At 42.1% G+C, this 20408-nt stretch overlaps 1 protein-coding gene across 1 annotated transcript in view; it reads left to right on the forward strand.

Moving 5' to 3' along the window:
• TAF1L (TATA-box binding protein associated factor 1 like) overlaps positions 1–20408 on the forward strand; it is a 110892-nt gene that overhangs the window by 62969 nt on the left and 27515 nt on the right.

Here is a 20408-nt window from a genome sequence, read left to right on the forward strand (position 1 = left end):
TCTGTTTTCATTGAACTAGGAAAATGTAGATCAGATCTTAAGAGTATCATATTTCTAATGCTTTCACTATTTTATATGTACAGTGATATTATTTTAAATAAAAGCTCTTGAGAAAGAAGCTAGTGTTTTCTACTTCAGCTGTTTCAGCAGCTGCTGTAAAGATAAGCAAGCTTTCAATATACCTGCTTCCTCTGACTTTTCCTTTCCCCTAAATGTAAGTCGATTATAGGAAAAAATGTAACCTATAAAGCTGAGGAGGACAGATCACATCAGTAGAACCCACATGACAGGTGACTGATGGTAACAAAGTGGACCCATGAGTGATGGGGAAAGTTAGGGAGGCCGTGCATACCTTCATGACCTAGATTGGAAGCTGAGCCTGAAACCTAGTTAGATACATATGGGTTAGATGTGCATTGCACATAAATGAAGTACTGGTCACTTCCATTCCATCTAAGGCTGCTTCAGCTGTACTTTTGGAAGAGATGTTAAGAATTAAATGTGTGCATAATTTAAACATAATTTGGTAGAAAAGCAAATATTTTATTTGTTATGCCTCATTTTGCTAAAATAAGTGTTTAGCAAGTGTGGAGGTTAGGTGAAAATGCAAATAGAATTATAGGTAATGGATTACAGTCCCATTTGTGAAGAATTAAGAATCCCATTTGTGGAGATGAAGAGAATTAAGAATTAAGAAATTTTATTAGTTAGTAGGACTAGGCTGCATCTCAAGAATTCTGTTCACTTGTGTTACAATGGACAGAATAAAGGTGGACTACCATGGTGTGGGGAGAAAATAGCAGAAGAAGAAACCAGCCAGGTGCGGTGGCTCACCCCTGTAATCCCAGCACTTTGGGAGGCCGAAGTGGGCAGATTACCTGAGGTCAGGAGTTCGAGACCAGCCAGGCCAACGTGATGAAACCTTGTATCTACTAAAAATACAAAAATTAGCTGGGCGTGGTGGTGGGCACCTGTTGTCCCAGCTACTTGAGGGGCTGAGGCAGGAAAATCGCTTGAACCCAGGAGGCAGAGATTGCAGTGAGCCGAGATCGGGCCACTGCACTCCAGCCTGGGTGACAGAACAAGACTCTGTCTCAAAAAAAAAAAAAAGCAAAACATTTATCACTGGGTTTGCTATCATTGGCTAGATCAAACCAGCTAGCAAGAAGATTCTTGTTCCTTTGTCAAGCATATTCCTACAAGATTAAGAGTAGGGATGGTGCCTTGTCAATAGGAAGTGCTTAGGTAAATTGCAGGTCTGTTCTCACCTTCTTTCCTTTGATGGAGAGTGTTGCTGGTTGCCATATCTCATGACTTTAACATTATCTAATTCCCATGCCCATGCTCATCAAACCATCTGTTAGTGGTAATTTGCCTTTCTATGTAGACTTTTCTAAAAAAAAAAAAAAAAAAAAAGGGAAAGGTGTGGAGGGTGGGGCGGGGGCAATTCCTTGGCATGCTGACATGAATACTCCTGTTTTCTTAGCAATTTTGTCTGTCTTTGTAACTAACAGAATAACATTGTAGTTTATTTACCAGTTTATTGTGAGATGACTAATTAGGGTGAGTTGCTGCCCCCTGATTCTGATGAAGTTGGGAAGGGAAATGTAAATTTCTTCACCTTTAAAGAAGATGAGCAGGCCTGGATTTTACAGTAGCATTGCCATTAGAGAAGCCCCATATGAGCTACTGCCAATCTCTGTCTTAGATATTTTTTTTTCTCTCTCTCTCTCTTTTTTTTTTTTTTTTTAAGATGGAGTCTCGCTCTGTTGCCCAGGCTGGAGTGCAGTGGCACGATCTTGACTCATTGCAACCTCCACCTCCCAGGTTCAAGCAATTCTCCTGCCTCTGCCTCCTGAGTAGCTGGGATTACAGGTGCCTGCCACCATGCCCAGCTAAGTTTTGTATTTTTAGTAGAGACCAGGTTTCACCATGGTGGCCAGGCTGGTCTTGAACTCTTGGCCTCAGGTGATCTGCCTGCCTCAGCCTCCCAAAGTACCAGGATTATAGGCGCGAGCCACTACACCTGGCCTTAGGTTTTTTTTTTTGTCTATGTCAACAAATGTCATGTATGGCTTCTCAAATCATGTATTGTTACCTCTTATTCTGGTTTCAATACTAAAATTCCACTAAATTGCCTGTAATTCAAATATCCTAGACCTGGACAAGGGGCCCTGTTGTGAGGCAGTGGGGCTCAGGCTTCATTCCCATCCAGAATGCTTGTGACAATGCATATTCCAGGCTTCCCATAGAAATCCTGTGTCAGTACATTGAGGTAGAACCTGGATTCTGCACTTTTAGCATCACTGATTCTGATACACGGAGCCGACAGACCACACTTTGAGAAACCTCTTTAGATTGAGGTGCTAGCTCATTTGTGACTGTGAGCTCTAAAAGGGATATTTTCTGTTCCTGAGAGCCATGGGTTCCTTCCCTGACCAGAGTGAAGTTTGACGCACACAGAGAAAGGGAAGTGGGGGGAAATGAAGCCAATATGGAGTAACAAAGGAGAGAAAGAACTGGTGCTGGCCCCAGGAAGAAGCTGGAAGATTTTCTGCAAGAACTCAAGCTGTTTGCCTAGGGGACTGGTTCTGGTCATGGGGCGAGACAATTTTGTCTTCCTGACAGGTGGGATCTGTTGCCACACTCCTTTGCACGAGGCAGACTTCAAGTTTTATGGGATTTTTAATTTGGCAAAGACTTCTTTGGCAAAGGTCAGAGACTCCCTCAAGCTGTCCCAAATCATGGTGGTAACATGTTGTGTTCTAAACATGTGTGTGACAGTAGGCCTTCTTTCTCTTGTTCTAGAGACCAAAAATGATAGGGATTTCTCATCCATGTCTAGTGCTGGAAATCTTTATTACACTTGGCAATCTGATCCAGAGAACTGTAGAATGCTAGAACTAGGGCCAATTCACGGAGTCTGGTTGAGCCCCTCCTTGTTTTAAAGATGCAGAAACAAAGGTAGAGGAAGGATGCATGATTCACCAAAGTCAAACAAACTCTTAGAGCAAGAGCTGGGACTAGATGGTCTCCTGACGTCAGTGCTGAGAACTCCACTTCCTGCTCCCAAACCACAACTATGAGATTCTCCAAGATCCCCAAGTGCCTTCTGAATCAGCACAGAAACAGTTAGATATGTTGTTTTGATAATTAAGCATATTTTGTCATATGGGTGACAGATACTATCCGCTGCTTTGCAGTTCGATTTTGTCCATTTAATTACATAATTCCTCACTGGCATAAAAAGCCCATTTTTGTGAGTGTGGCTGTTCTCATCAGTGACTCTTCCAAGGTAGCATTTCTCCTAAACAAAGTGCAATCGTCATCTAGTGGCCCAGTGATAGCAATACAATTTCCTGCAAAAGCTTTGTATGTAGTCCCTATGGAATTGGAGAAGTTTCATGACCTGGAAGAGAACCTTCTGGATCATCAGGTCCAATACCTTCCTGTTACAAGTGGGTAAAATGAGGCTCCAGAGGGTGAAGTGACTTGCTCAAGGCCTCATAATAGGCCAGTGGGGGTCAGGAGGAGCCCTTGACCACACTGAATACACACATTGGCATTACCTGGTTCCATGCTCTTGCAGTACAACACGTGCTCCTGAAAGGCAGGGAGGTGTTGGGCCTCTGGAGTGCCTGGCCCGATGCCGGATGCACAGTAGTGCCCAGTGCCTATATGGTGGGTGAGTGAGCCCTTCATGACCAGCCTTGTTTGCCAGCCTCTGTTGTTTCTTTCATATGCCATCAGGCGAAAGCAGTTCTCCCCACAAAGGAGGCCCCATCAGTTTGGTGGAGGTGGAGGTGGCTGGTTGGGGTTGGACACCTGCTTCAGTCAAGTCTGCTGAACAGCGTAGTGGCTTCCAGCTGGCTAGGGGGTGCTTTCTGCCTCACCTGCAGCCTCAGACTTCTGCACTCTTTCTGGTTGAGAATCTTTTGCCCAGGACACTTTTGTGTTCAGAGTGAATTTCCTGACAAGCAGCAAATTTAAGTGTCCCCTGCCAGAAGCGGACTGAGCGTGCAGAGCCCCATCCCTTTTATTTTTAATGTGCATCAGTGTGAGGCAGTCCCAAAGAGGATGCTCTGGGAAGAGCTCAGCAAACATCAGGCCTGTGGAAGAGGCCTCAGCAACACAGCTCTGGAAGGGGGTGGGAACAGGCAAGAGCTTTGAAAAGCTGCAGATGGTGAGGGTGCCAGGGTGACAGACTGTGGGTGGCAGTTTTCTTTGTATTCCAAATAGGCTGAGGATTTTCTCTCCTTTCACTGTAATCCCTGGAAAAAAATGGGGACAAGAAGAGTAGCAGGCAGAGGCAGATTTCTTATCCTGGGGTCCGTGGATGGGCTTCCAAAGAGGGTTGAGTTCCGAAGCCCTTGGAATTTGTATAGAATTGTATAAACTTTGTGTCCGTGTATGTTTTTCATAACAGAAGATTTCTTTTATCAGCTCCTTAAAGGAGTACGTGACCCAAACATGTCAAGATCCACTGGTGTAAAGATCAAATCCACCTCTAAGCTCTTTAGAGTGAATCAATTGTTTGTCTCATTCTGGAGGAAAAGATTCAACCACAATTCTCATTTCTCCTACTACCCTTCTCACCCACACCTGATATCATTTTTAAAAGGATGTGCGCACATAGAAAACAAGTACATAAGGAAAATCCTACTTTCTTTTATAATGGGTACATATTTAAGTTGCAAACGGAGGCATGCAGAAAATATGTTTCTTTTTCTTTTCTAAAATTCACACTGATTTCTATTTTGAGCCCCCATTCTATTTGTATGGCAGAGACTTCATCTTGATGTCAGGGATTTTCTGTTACTCTCTCCATCCCAGGGGATTGTGTCTCAGTTCTGAGCTGGGGCACCAGATGTAATAGGAAACATCCTGTCTTCTATGCCTTTGGTCCACCAAGGCATCTGCTGAGATCCATCCTTCATGCCACTGGGTCCTTAGCTGTGGACCACACGTGCCACGCTGAGCTGTCCATCTGCTGGCCCTGGCCTCAGCACACTTCCCACAAACATCAGGCCTGTCAGAAGAGATCCTTAGCCATGGACCACACATGTCACCCCTGACTTGTCCATCTGCTGGTCCTGAGCTCAGCAGATCTCCCACTATCTTTACGATGAGTCTCTGGAGCTGCATGGGGCTCTGCAGAAGCTAAAGCATCACATCTTGCTGTCTTCCCAGGACCCTTTGGCCCAGGAAAGGGGGTACAGGGCTTTTCTTGTTCAGGTCCACCATTTATTTTTTCAAGAAGGAGCTGGAAAGTTTCAGTTTGTGCAAACCTTTCTGATTTCAAATGTTGAAAATCAATTCATTTTGGAAAAGTATCACTGCAGGGCCAACAAAACACATCTGTGACTCAGTTTTGCCCTAAGGGCCACCACTTTGCAGCCTCTGTCCTAAAGGCTTAGAATTCTAGCAACAAAAGCAGGGGTGACACCCCTCTTTTTAAAAATTTTACTTTAAGTTCCGGGATACAGAACGTGTGCAGAATGTGCAGGTTTGCTATATAGCTATACATGTGCCATGGTGGTTTGGTGCACCTATCGACCCATCATCTAGGTTTTAAGTCCCACATGCATTAGGTATTTGTCCTAATGCTCTCCCTCCCCTTGTCCTCCACCCCCAACCAGCCCTGGTGTGTGCATCCATGTGTTCTCATTGTTTAACTTGCATCCATGTGTTCTCATTGTTTAAATCCCACTTATGAGTGAGAAATGCAGTGTTTGGTTTTCTGTTCCCGTGCTAGTTTGCTGAGGATGATGGCTTCCAGCTTCATCCATGTACCTGCAAAGGACATGATCTCATTCTCTTTTATGGCTGCATAGTATTCCATGGTATATATGTACATTTTCTTTAGCCAGTCTATCATTGATGGGCATTTGGGTAGTTCCATATCTTTGCTATTGTAAATAATGCTGCAATAAACATACATGTGCATGTGTCTTTATAGCAGAATGATTTATATTCCTTTGGGTATATACCCAGTAATGGGATTGCTGGGTCAAAAGGTATTTCTGGTTCTAGAAACCTGAGGAATCACCACACTGTCTTCCACAATGGTTGAACTAATTTACAATCCCACCAACAGTGTAAAAGCGTTCCTATTTGCCTGCAACCTCGCCAGCATCGATTGTTTCCTGACTTTTTAATAATTGCCATTCTGACTGGCATGAGATAGACACCCTTTTTTCTGCTTTCAGATGTGTCATATCTCTTCCCAAGGCCATAAACTCAGAATTGTCTACTTACTTGAACAGAAGAAAAGGGCATAGGGGAGATATCTGGGGGCAAAACATTGGTAACTATTTCTAATTTATTATCCTTCTACACCTTGATATTGAGCTTGTAAAAACAGGTTCTATATTTTGAAAAAGTAAGCTTCTTCCATATCCAAGAAAAAAGACTTGTAATTGGACATATTTTTCAATAAAGTAATCCTACAAAGCAAATGTTTTCTATGGAATTGTGGAGCTTTATATTGGGTCTCTTGAATGATTTTTAAATCCAATCCCGGAGACTGGGTTATATAAATGAGACAACTGAAGCCCAGAGAGGTAAGTTGCTTGGCCTTGGTCACCTAGCAAGTCACTGCCAGCCAGACATGCAGTCTCTCTCAGCTGTTTGTCTAGCACCTCCTCCCAGACAAGCCAAGGCCCATGGCACTGCGCTCTGCTTGGAGTGGGAGTCGGATGTGGGATGGGGATGAAGGTGGTGGTGGAATGCAGCCCTTAAAGCCAAGTTAGGAAGACCCAAGAGGCAGTGGCCCCAGGAGAAGTCAAGTCAAAGGGCACTGACAGCCCAAAGGCAGCCACCAGCAACAGGGACCCAGGAAAGAGGAAGAATCAATGGACAGGCACTAGGTCAGAAACCAGGGAAATCAGCCCGGCAAACATTGGGCAGGACCCAGAGCTGTCATAGGACCCTAGGCTTTCTGTAGGGGGGCAGAGGCCTTGGGAAGATGGGTGGAAAGGCCCATCAGTGAAACCAAAGCAACTAGGACACTTCGTACCATAGTTCGGAGGTGCCTCAAAGTGACACTTCTGCCAGAAAGATCTTAAAATAACTTCGAATTCAATTACTCTTCTTCTTAAGACTATCTAGGAATTTCCTGTTGCCTATAGGATAAAATTCTAACTTCAAGCTTGTCCAACCCATGGGCCGTGGGCAGTATGCAGCCCAGGATGGCTTTGAATGTGGCCCAACACAAATTTGTAAACTTTCTTAAAACATTATGAGATTTTTCTGCAATTTTTTTTTTTTTTGGCTCATCAGCTATCGTTAATGTTAGTGTATTTTATGTGTGGCCCAAGACAATTCTTCTTCCAGTATGGCCAAGGGAAACCGAAAGATTTGACACCCCGTTCTAACTCTTTGTATGCCACATTCTTTATACCCCATGTACATTTCTAGTATCTTTCAGTACCATTACTCAACCTTTTGATGCTCTAGCCCAAAGTGGTTTTTCACCCCAGTGGTTTTTCAACACTATCATGACTTTCTAAGGTGCAGGAGAACCATGTAGAAGACTTGAAAACACAGATTGCCGGATCTCCACCCCCAGAGTTTCTAATTCAGTAGATCTGGAGTGGGCCCTGAAAATCTGTATTTCTTCTGGGTTCCCAGGTGATGCTAATGGTACTGGCACCATACTTTGAGAACCACTGTTCTATCCACTTGCTAGAATGTGCTGTGGGCCAGCAGCATCAGCATCGCCTGGGAGCTTGTTAGAAATGCAGGTTCTCAGGCCCACTCCAGGCCTATTGGATTAGAATTTATATATATATATATAATTTCAATGGCTTTTGGGGCTTGGGGTTGCATGGATGAATTATATAGCAGTGAATTCTGAGATTCTAGTGCACCTATTATCCGAGTATTGTACATTGTACCCAATATGTATTTCTTTATCCCTTACCACCCTCCCCCTTCTGAGTCTCCAAAGTCCATTATATCACTCTGTATGCATTTGCAAACTCGTAGCTTAGCTCCCACTTATAAGTGAGAACACATGGTTTTTGGTTTTCCATTTCTGAGTTACTTCACTTAGAATAATGGCCTCTAACTCCATCCAGGTTGCTGCAAAAAAACCCATTATTTTGTTCCTTTTTATGGCCAAACAGTATTCCATGGTGTATATATACCACATTTTCCTTATCCATTCATTGGTCGATGGACACTTAGCTTTTCCATATCTTTGCAATTGTGAATTGTGCTGCTATAAACATACATGTGTGTGTCTTTTTCATATAATAACTTCTTTCTCTTTGGGTAGATACCCAGTAGTGGGATTGCTGGATTGAATGGTAGATCTACTTTTAGTTCAAAAGATCCTCAGGTGATTCTTATATTAAAATTTGAGAAGTACTATTCTAGCCTAATTATTCTTGACCATGGCTGCACCTTAGAACCACTCAGTGAGTCTTTTTTTTTTTTTTTTAGATGGAGTCTCGCTCTGTCGCCAGGCTGGAGTACAGTGGCATGATCTTGGCTCACTGCAACCTCCGTCTCCCAGGTTCAAGCGATTCTCTTATCTCTGCCTCCTGAGTAGCTGGGACTACAGGCATGTGCCACCACGCTCAGCTAATTTTTTGTATTTTTAGTGGAGATGGGGTTTCACCATGTTGGCCAGGATGGTCTCGATCTCTTGGCCTCGTGATCCGCCTGCCTCGGCCTCCCAAAATGCTGGGATTACAGGTGTGAGCCACCGCGCCCGGCCCAGAGAGTCTTAAAATTTTATGCAGGACTGGGTTTCACCCCCAAAAGATTCTAGTTTAATCGAGCTGGTGGTAGGGTCACGGTATCTGTCATTTTGAAAGCTCTCCTGGTAATCTTAATAAGCAGCAAGATGTGTATTAAGGACTGCTGCAGCCTTAATAAAAAGAGAGGAACAATCACCTCTCTCCAAACCGTGCAGCTGCTCTCCCTGTTTTTATTCTGTACATGCTTTCCCCACAGCCTGCAACAAAACTTCTACTCATTCTTCACAACGCAGGTTACCAAACCTCCTCTGGGAAGATGTCCCTAGAGTTTTTTCCAGCAGAGTTAACTCTTTCCTTTGTTTGAGTTCACTCTTTGTGTGTACTCGGTTGTAGCATAGATTATATTGAATTGTAATTATGTATTTTTAATGTCTTTTTTCCTCAGTAGGGAAAACTAGGTTGTGACTATCTATGGGACAGAGAATCTGGCTTATTTACTTTTTTTTTTAAACTGCAGAACCTTTTATATAGTTGATTCTCTATAAATAATTGATGATTGAATGAACGAGTTAAGTCAAGCTTTGACCAATCCAAGTAAGTGTCCTCCAGGTGTCTTCAGTCCTCCAAGCATCTGCACCAGAAAGTTACCCCTAACCCCGCCAACTCTTTAGAGTCCACACAAAGAAAACAAAAGAAGGTGTGCGCATGTACCCTAAAACCCTAAAGTATAATAAAAAAAAAAAAAAAAGAAAGAAAACAAAAGAAGGCCAACAAGCAAACAACAAACACCCCGGAAACAGATGCATGCATAATAGTACACATCCTGGCTACCACAGTAGAAATATCAGGAAGAGATTGTAAGATCCATAAGGGCAGGAATTTTTTGTTGGTTTTGATCTTTGCTTTATTTCCAGCGCCTAGCCTAGTGCCCGGCCTACAGAAAGTGCTAGATTGAATGACAGATGTTGAGTAAATGGATCATTGTAATACAGTTTTCCTGTCTCCTCTTCCTTTCTCCTTCATCACTCAGTCCATGACGCTGGTCTCTGTTTTGAATGCTGCACTTATGCCAAGACAGGCTCAGTAGGAGCTCCCTTTAAGGATGCTCTAGTTTTAAAATTTTTCTGACTGATATGGTTTGGATCTGTGTCCCTGCCAAATCTAGTATCAAATTGTAATCCCCAGTGTTGGAGGTGGGGCCTGGTGGGAAGTGATTGGATCCTGGGAACAGGGTTCTCATGAATGGTTTAGCACCATCACTCCTTGGTACTGTACAGTGAGTGAGTTCTCACAAGACCTGGTTGGTTGAAAGTGTGTAGCACCTCCCCACCAACCCTGATTCTGTTCCTGCCATGTAAGATGCCTGCTCCCACTTTGCCTTCCACCATTAGTAAAAGCTCCCTGAGGCCTCCCCAGAAGCAGATGCTGCCATGCTTCCTGTACAGCTTGCAGAACCATGAGCTAATTAAATGTCTTTTCTGTGTAAATTACCCAGACTCAGGTATTTCTTCATCGCTGTGCGAGCTGACCATGGTATCTGAAGGCAAAGTGTGAATCAATTTCCGGTAATATCCTATGTGCCTCCTAGAGATACATTAAACTTTCAGACTGGATATAATATAGTGTAAGGATTTTAACTTTTTTTCACTATTGACCCTTACCCCAACACACACACACACACACACACACACACACACCCTCTGAGGGAAGTGCTCGAGTCATTATGCATCAAGCAAAACTCAGGCTTGGTAAGCTGGAACTCCACAACAAGCTCCTCCCTGAACTACTCAGAAGCACTTCTGCCCAGGGCTGAATCAGCACTGAATCTGATGATCTCTTGATGGCTGCTTGTCTTGCTGAATAGCTGACAGAGAGTGACAGAATTTTAGAGCTGGAAGAAGTCTTAGAGATCATCTGGTTTAACCCCACGTATTTGATGGATGAGGAGGCTGAGATTCAGAGACATATCACTCACCCAAAGTAACACAGCTCATTAGTGGCTGAATAAGAGCATCAGCTTGTCTCCTAGCTTCTGGTCATCTGTATTTTCTGTTTACCTTATTACCAGCTGTAAAATCTGCCTTATGCTGTGTCTAAATCATTTAATGTAGGAATGGAAAGTTATTCTCTGTTCATTATGATCACAAAAGAATATTTTTTCTCTTCTTCTTTCTTCTTCTTCTTCTTTTTTTTTTTTTTTTAACAGGGTCTCTCTCTGTGTTGCCCAGGCTGGAGTGCAGTGACGTGATCACTGCAGCGTAGACCTCCTGGGTTCAAGCAATTCTCCCATCTCAGCCTTTCGAGTAGCTGGGACCACAGGCATGTGCCACTACACCTGGCTAATGTTTTTATTTTTTTGTAGAGATGGGGTCTTCCTATGTTGCCCAGCCTCAAAAAAAGGATTTTGAAGGAGAGTTATGATCCCTCAAAAATCAGTCCCTTCTGGTTATAAGTGAGGTTAGACATGCATTGGTCTCATTTTGAAAAAAAAAAAAAGATAGTGACAAGGATTATTTATTTATTTAGGTATCCAGCTGAAGGCATTAGCCTATGTTAAAGTTTTTCTTAAAAGCTTTTTCCAGGTTTAGATCTTCACAAAGAAATAAAACCAAAACACTTATGTCTTAACCAAGCTGATTTACCCACTATCTTCCAAATACACTTTATATTTGTAGAATATCCTTTTCTCCCTAATCCAATACTTCTGTCCTCACTGACCTCTACACAGTCACATCCTACATGATTTTCCAAACCCAGATAAATTTCCTCTATTTTTCAAATGTACTCTTGACCATCTGTCTTGCCTCAAATAATATCTTCTCTTTTTTCTTTAACATTGTAAGAGAATTTAATAGTTATAATGTATTTTTATTGTGTTGTATATTAGAAAATATATATTACTAGCATATCATACTCATTTCACAGCTTTTTTAAAAAGGTGATTTAGTTGAAGATTGTAGTAGTTCATTAGTGCTACAAAACCTCAAAACTTCATGGCTTAATGTATCAATATTTCATTGAGCTCATGATTCTATGGGTCAGTAATTTAGGCTGGCTTTATTTGGGCAGGTCTTTTGATTTCAGCTGGGTTCTTTCATGTGTCTGGGTCAGCTGCAGGTTAACTAAGTGGTTCTGCCTCTGGGGGTTGGCTGGCTATCAGCAAGAGCCCCTCCATACCTCTCCACAAAGTCCTTAAACCTCCATCAGATTTGCCATGCTTAACACAGCACCTGGTTCATACTAAGTGATATTATTATTGTTTTTAGCCTTTCCAGGAATATAATTCACTTTTTCAATCTTTATACTAACACAAAAGTCAAACACAGACTAACATGAATCACAGCTCCTACCCCATACTGAATTTTCCCGAAGATTTAAAGGATACAGACAAGCATCAGGCATAGCCAAAATAATTTTTTTTCCTAGAGGAGACTGAAACCATGAGAAACTTGCAAAAATTCGCCAAAGTGTCCTTTTTTTGTTTTTGCACGTTGGATTTTTGTTTTGATTTTGAATTAACCTATGAGTTTTGAACAAATCATATAGAAATTTTATTTACAAATAGAGCCATTTTGGTTTTTTAAGCACTTTTATTTATACTCCATCAATTACACACTGATTGGAAGGTGCTTATGTGAGTACCCCTTATTCTCCAGCCAGCTACACTCCTTAAATCTGTACATTCAGGGTGTGTTTACACCTTGATCTTGGATTTCCCAGCTTCCAAAACTATGATAAATAACTGTCTTTTGTTTAAACCACTCACTCTATGGTAATTTGTTATAGCAGCCCAGCTGACTAAGACAGTCACTGTCTTGAAAACACTATGAGGCAATGTAGTGTAATGCTTACAAATATGAGTTCTGGAGGCAGGAAAATCTGAGTTCAAAATCTGGCTCTGCCATTTACTAGCTGTATCATTTTGGACAAGTTACTTAACCTGTTGTGCCTCAATTTCTTCATCTGTGATACAGGAATAATAATAATGTCTACATCATGGGCTTATAAGTGTTCAATGAAAGAATGCACACAAAGTGCTTAACACACTGCCTTATAAATTATAAGCACTCTATGAATGCAAACTTACAATGACAACAATAGTTATTAGCCTTGCCCTAAAGAGGAGAGTTTTGGGAAGGTGGGACCAATAAACTGTGTGGCATAAAGGTCAAATATGATAAGAACTGAAAAGTGCCAATATGTATAGCATCTAGAGGGTCTTTCATGGTACCAGTGGATGGGGGTGAGGTCAAAGCCGTCCTGCAGTGAGGGGCTGACGAAATGGAAAGTTAAGAAGAGAAAGCAGGTGGGCAAGGTGTTGGTTCTGGCAAGAGAGTCTTTGAACGAGGGATAATTGGGCAATATTGTGTCTACTCTATACCCTTTACCTCTACATGCCATGGGTGCCAGGGTGCCAACTTACAAGGGCAGTATATCAGCAACTCCCCAGACCTGTGCAGGAGAGTCTGTCTTTTTTTCTCTCTAGGTTGGTGTGCTTCTAACCCTTTCTTGTAAGAAAAAATTTTAAAACCCAAACTTCTATTTCTGGCTTCTCTGTAGTTTCTTAAATTACAACTTTAAATATTTAAAGGTTTTCAGTATACATAGCAAGGTGATGCAATAAATAAATTAAAAAAGAAGCTGATTTGTGAGAAGCAGAGGAGATTAGTAACAAGCTAGAAATTCACAGCTGATGTGGCAATGAATAGTGGAGTCTTCAAGCATTTGGGGGAATCCAGTGCAGGTCAAGGATGGTGGATTCTGAAGTTTTAATATTGCGTGCTAAAGTGCAAACCCATTTGGCACATGACCAAATATCAATATGGGTAAAATTCAGTAGCTGATGTTTATATTTTTCTTGCACTCATTGGAGGATTTATCTGTGTAGCAATAAACTTTCCAAGACAGAATGGTAGGAAAGATGCTTGAATTTGTAATTTATTGTTATTCTACTTAAGCATGTGTTTTATGCCAGCAGTCATGCTTTACACAAGACCTTTTTGAATAATTTCAGTTCACCAGTCAGAAGGAAGATAATTCCTCAAGGGTAAGGACCATGGTTTCTACTTCCCTCCAACTGAGCTGAATGCTATATCTTTACCTAAAAGAGTATCTGGATGTATACAGAGCCAAGGAGATTCTTAGTTCTCCCCATTGGGGATTCTTATGGAAGCTTTAATAAGTTGTTGCTGTGGAAAAGTAGAAGGGGCCCATATTGGAGTCACAAAGTCCAACATAAAATCCTAGCTCCATTATTTACTGTGTATGATATGGTTTGGCTGTGTCCCCACCCAAATCTCATGTTGAATTCCCATATGTTGTGGGAGGGACCCAGTGGAAGGTAATTGAATCATAAAGGCAGGTATTTCAGTGCTGTTCCTGTGAATAAGTCTCACGTGATCTGATGGCTTTATAAGGCGGAGTTTCCCTGCACAAGTTCTCTCTTTGCCTCCTGCCATCCATGTAAGATGTGACTTGCTCCTCCTTGTCTTCCACCATGATGGTGAGGCTTCCCCAGCCATGTGGAACTGTAAGTTCATTAAACCTCTTCCTTTGGTAAATTGCCCTGTCTCAGGTACATCTTTATTAGCGGTGTGAAAACAGACTAATACAGTAAATTGGTACCAGTAGAGTGGGGGCACTGCTGAAAAGATACCCAAAAATGTGGAAGCAACTTTGGAACTGGTAACAGACAGAGATTGGAACAGTTTGGAGGGCTCAGAAGAAGACAGAAAAATGTGGAAAAGTTTGGAACTCCTAGAGACTTGTTGAATGGCTTTGACCAGAATGCTGTTAATGATATGGATAATGAAATCCAGGCTGAGGCAGTCTCAGATGGAGATGAGGAACTTGTTGGGAACTGGAGCAGAAGTGACTCTTGTTATGTTTTAGCAAAGAGACTTGCAGCATTTTGCCCCCGCCCTAGAGATTTGTGGGACTTTGAACTTGAGAGAAATGATTTAGGGTGGAAGAAATTTCTAAGCAGCAAAGCATTCAAGAGGTGACTTCGGTGCTGTTAAAGGCATTCAGTTTTATAAGGGAAGGAGAGCATAGAAGTTCAGAAAATTTGCAGCCTGACAATGCAATAGGAAAGAAAATCTTATTTTCTGAGAAATTCAAGCTGGCTACAGAAATTTGCATAAGTAACGAGGAGCTGAATGTTAATCCCCAAGACAGTGGGGAAAATGTCTCCAGGGCATGTCAGAGGTCTTCACGGCAGCTCCTCTCATCACAGGCCCGGAGACCTAGGAGGAAAAAATGGTTTAATGGGTCAGGCCCAGGGTCCCTGTGCTGTGTGCAGCCTAGAGGCTTGGTGCACTGCATCCCAGCCACTCCAGCCATGGCTGAAAGGGGTCAATGAAGAGCTTGGGCTGTGGCTTCAGAGCTTGGCAACTTCCACATGGTGTTGAGTCTGCGAGTGCACAGAAGTCAAGAATTAGGGTTTGGGAACCTCCACCTAGATTTTAGATGTATGGAAACACCTGGATGCCCAGGCAGAAGTTTGCTGCAGGGGTGGGTTGCTCATGGAGAACCTCGCTGCTAGGGCAGTGTGGAAGGGAAATGTTGGGTCAGAGTCCCCACACTACTGGGACACCACCTAGTGGAGCTGTGAGAAGAGCACCACCATTCTCCAGACCCCAGAATGGTAGATCCATTGACAGCTTGCACTGTGTACCTGGAAAAGCCACAGACACAACACCAGCCCATGACAGCAGCCAGGAGGGAGGCTGTACCCTGCAAAGCCACAGAAGCGGAGTGGCCCAAGACTGTGGGAACCCACCTCTTGCATTAGCATGACTTGGATATGAGACATGGAGTCAAAGGAGATCATTTTGGAGCTTTAAGATTTGACTGTGCTGCTGGATTTCAGACTTGCATGGAGCCTGCAGCCCCTTTGTTTTGGCCAATTTCTGCCATTTGGAACAGCTGTATTTACCTAATGCCTGTACCTGCACTGTATCTAGGAAGTAACCAACCTGCTTTTGATTTCACAGGCCCTGTCTTGGATGAAATTTTGGACTATGGACTTTTGAGTTAATGCTGAAATGAGTTAAGACTTTGGGGGACTCTTGGGAAGGCATGATTGGTTTTGAAATGTGAGGACATGAGATTTGGGAGGGGCCAGGGCCAGAATGATATGGTTTGGCTGTGTCTCCACCCAAATCTCATCTTGAATTCCCACATGTTGTGGGAGGGACCTGGTGGGAGGTAATTGAATCATGAAGGCAGGTCTTTCCAGTGCTGTTCTCATGACAGTGAATAAATCTCATGAGATCTAATGGCTTTATAAGGCAGAGTTTCCTGGCACAAGCTCTTTGCCTGCTGTCATCCATGTAAGATGTGACTGGCTCCTTCTTGCCTTCCACCATTATTGTGAGGCTTCTCCAGCCAGGTGGAACTGTTAAGTCCATTAAACCTCTTTCTTTTGTAAATTCCTCATCTTGGGTATGTCTTTATCAGCAGTGTGAAAATGGACTAATACATTGTGACTGGGTTATCACATGCCCTCTGTAAGCCCCATTTCCTTATCTATGAAATGGGGCAGTTCTTAATATATCAACCTCATGGATTGTCACGCAAATGAAATGAGAGGCTTGGTGTCTGGAATGCTGAGGTTTCAGTAAGTTCCTCCTGAATTTGGATTCCTAACATATCTCTACTTTCTATTCAATAGATATTTTTGAATTATTCCTGTAAATATAAACTGTGATAACCTCTAATTTCCATCCCAAAGATGGAGGGGATTATCTGTTCACAGTTATTGCCACAGTTGTACAGCAGAACATGACTGTGAAGTGATGTGACTTAGCTGCTCTGGAAGTCGGGACCCCTGGTTGTGCCTTTAACTCACTGAGTGACCTTGAAAATGACATAGATTTCTGAGCCTGCTTCCTGATTTGTTAATTATGCCTGAAGACAGGTGGTAGCATAGGATAAATAAATTCTAAGTTTTCTTCTGCCTTCGATATTCCTGATCTAGACCAGTAATTTCTTTCCACCATACTGAGCTATTGAGTCATACTTATTGCTCATGGCAATTCATTAAGAAGCATTATTATCCAGTCATTATTATTACCAATAATGCTAAATGATTCCCCTGGAAGAACTTAGCAGCTAATGAAATTATCCACAACAAATGAATTTGCTAACTAAAATGTATTGCAGTCCTCTGAAAAAAAGAATTTGCTTTATTATAATTAAAATTTATTGTTAAAAAGCCATTATCATTCAGTTTCTGAACTGTGTGTGCATGGATATTTACTGATATATAGATAAATAGATTTTTGCATTCCGTACAAACAGCTATTAAATAGGGTCAAACGTGAGCACGAGCTATTTGGACATTTGAAGAAACGTGGAAGGGGCTGTGTTCTTGTCATTCTGTGATGCTGTTCAGTACTGCTGTCCTAAAATACACCTTTGCCTACAAGGATCCTGCAGGCTAATTTCAGCAGCTGGGAACCTGCCCAGACTGTCACTGGTTTTTAGGTATGCTGCCGCAGGCAGTCACCAGCAAGCATCTGTTCCCAGATCTAGGGGGAGTTTGCAGTGTGGCATGAGCCCCGGCCCCAGTATGGAACCTAATGGAAAGTGATAAGTGATAGACACAGATCCAAATATTTTTGTTAGAATAAATGTGAGACTTGTTTAAAAGTTGTATTCACACACACAGAAAAGAGAGTTACCTTGATCCCACAGAGGTAAATGCTGTTATTATTCTGGACCAACTATTGATACAGACTAGCAGGGAATTGCATATGAGGGTCCCTGCAGGCTGCTTGGTATCACAGCCATCTCATGGATCCCCCTGTGGAGCAATCAAGCTCCATGGTCTTTTGCAGTCAGCCAAACCTGGTTTCAGTTCTTACTTCTGCTACTTATTACCTGTGTGATTTGGGGCGTGTTTTCTCATCTGTGAAATGTGGATTATGGTAGTACCTACCTCATATGGTGAATGTGAGAACTAAATGAGGTAATGCATATTATATGCTTTGTAAAGTGCTTTTCACTTAATAAGCCCTGAGGTACTACACTTATTATTATTTTGTGTTATTATTATTAATAAAAACTGAAGCTCAGAGAGATAAGAAAGTTATCCAAAATCACGCACCCAACAACCGGCAGGGCCAAGGTGAGAACGTTGGGCTACCTGCCTATGATTATGACACACCGCCCCCAAAAAGGAAAGGCAATGGTTATTCTGAAAGCATTAAGAACAAAGGCAGAACCTGCCAACAGACACTGTTGTGGACCCGTCAATTTTTGGCAGAATCTTGTCAGTTAGGGGCAAAACAGTGGTAGTCAGCCTCATCTCTAGCAATCATTCCCACCATTCTTCTCACAGGCTGTGCTGCTGCTTCATAAAGACTGCAAACCTTGGCCTCTGGCACTCTGAAACCAGGCAAGACTGAGCTATCCTATTTGCTAATTGGGGTTAAAATTTAACAAAATTAATACTGAGCCATGCAACCAGTGTATCTTCTTTATTTTGTATAACTTCTCTTTGTCTACCTCTACCCTGCTGTGAAACCCCATCTTCACATGGTGTACTCTGAGGCAATCCCCTTCCAAATCTCAAATGAAAATTGGAACACGAATGCCTCTGGTTTTTCCTTCCCTCAAACTTTCTAGAGTTTTCATTTGGCACAGCCCTTAAGATGCCACCCAGAAGCCAAAGTGGGAAGGGGAAGTCAGGGTCCTAGCCTTTGATTTCTTGCCACCCTTCTTTTCTTTTGGCAAAAGACTTTTTAATTTTCTATTCCTGTCTTATAAGAACATTTCTTGGGTCACCTTCTGAGTCCACTCTACCCATGGCTTACAGCAAAACTCTGTTTTTTTTCTTTCTTTCTTTCTTTCTTTCCTTCCTTCCTTCCTTCCTTCCTTCCTTCCTTCCTTCCTTCCTTCCTTCCTTCCTTCTCCCTCCCTCCCTCCCTCCCTCCCTCCCTCCCTCCCTTCCTTCCTTCCTTCCTTCCTTCCTTCCTTCCTTCCTTCCTTCCTTCCTTCCTTCCTTTCTCTCTCTCTTTCCCTCCCTCCCTCCCTTCCTTCCTTCTTTTTACAAATGAAAGTTATTGTTTTTGGCTAGGTGCAGCAGCTCATGCTTGTAATCCCAGCACTTTGGGAAGCCAAGGCCGGTGGATCACCTGAGGTCAGGAGTTCAAGACCAGCCTGGCCGACATGGTAAAATACTGTCTCTACTAAAAATAGAAAAATTAGCTGGGCGTAGTGGCATGCACCTGTAATTCCAGCTACTCGGGAGGCTGAGGCAGGAGAATCACTTGAACCTTGGAGGCAGAGGTTGCAGTGAGCCGAGATCACACCAACATACTCCAGTCTGGGCTACAGAGCAAGATTCCATCTCAAAAAAAAAAAAAAGGAAGTTATTATTTTTAAATTTTGATTATTAAGACAGGACTACATTGTATAGATACATCTCTTAACCAATGCAGATAAAAACGTTACATTATTCAAGCCTTAATATTCAGCATCTTCTAGGATTAAAACATAGTTATAAAACTTTTTTCTTTAGATTACTTTTTTTTTAAAAAAAGTTTGACCTAAATTTTCTGGACCTTCCTTTTTTTTTAACCTTTAGGTTTCGGGGTACATGTGAAGGCTTGTTATATAGGTAAACTTACATCATGTGGATTTGTTGTACAGATTATTTCATCACCCAGGTATTAAGCCCAGTACCCAACAGTTATTTTTTCTGCGCCTCTCCCTCCTCCCACCCTCTCACCCTCAGGTAGGCTCCAGTGTGTGTTATTCCCCCTGTGTGTCCATGTGTTCTCATCATTTAGCTCACACTTACAAGAACATGCAGTATTTGGTTTTCTGTTCCTGTGTTAGTTGGCTAAGACTAATAGCCTCCAGCTCCATCCACGTTCCTGAAAAAGACATTATCTCGTTCTTTTTTATGGCTGCATACTATTCCATGGTGTATCTGTATCGCATTTTCTTTATCTAGTCTATCATCGATGGGCATTTAGGTTGATTCCATGTCTTTGCTATCATGAATATTGCTGCAGTAAACATTCATGTGCGTATGTCTTTATAGTAGAATAATTTATATTCCTCTGGGTATACCCACTAATAGAATTGCTGGGTCAAATGGTAGTTCTGCTTTTAGCTCTTTGAGGAATTGCCATACTGCTTTCCACAATGGTTGAACTAATTTAAACTCCCACCAACAGTGTATAAGTGTTCCCTTTTCTCTGCAACCTTGCCAGCATGTTATTTTTTTTACTTTATATTAATAGCCATTCTGACTGGTGTGTGATGGTATTTCATTGTGGTTTTGATTTGCATTTCTCTAATGAACAGTGATATTGAACTTTTTTTCATATGCTTGTTGGCTGCATGTATATCTTCTTCTGAAAGTGTCTGTTCACATACTTTGCCCCTTTTTTAATGGGGTTGTTTTTCTCTTGTAAATTTGTTTAAGTTTCTTATAGATGATGGATAGTAGACCTTTGTCACATGCATAGTTTGCAGATATTTTCTCCCATTCTGTAGATTGTCTGTTTACTCTGTGAATAGTTTCTCTTGCTATGCAGAAGCTCTTAAGTTTAATTAGATTCCATTTGTGTATTTTTGCGTTTTTTGCAATTACTTTTGGTGTCTTTGTCATGAAGTCTTTGCCCATTCCTATGTCCAGGATAGTATTGCCTAGGTTGTCTTCTAGGGTTTTTACAGCTTTTC

This window comes from Symphalangus syndactylus, chromosome 9 (genome assembly GCF_028878055.3).
Source record: "Symphalangus syndactylus isolate Jambi chromosome 9, NHGRI_mSymSyn1-v2.1_pri, whole genome shotgun sequence".
Lineage (NCBI taxonomy): Eukaryota > Metazoa > Chordata > Mammalia > Primates > Hylobatidae > Symphalangus > Symphalangus syndactylus.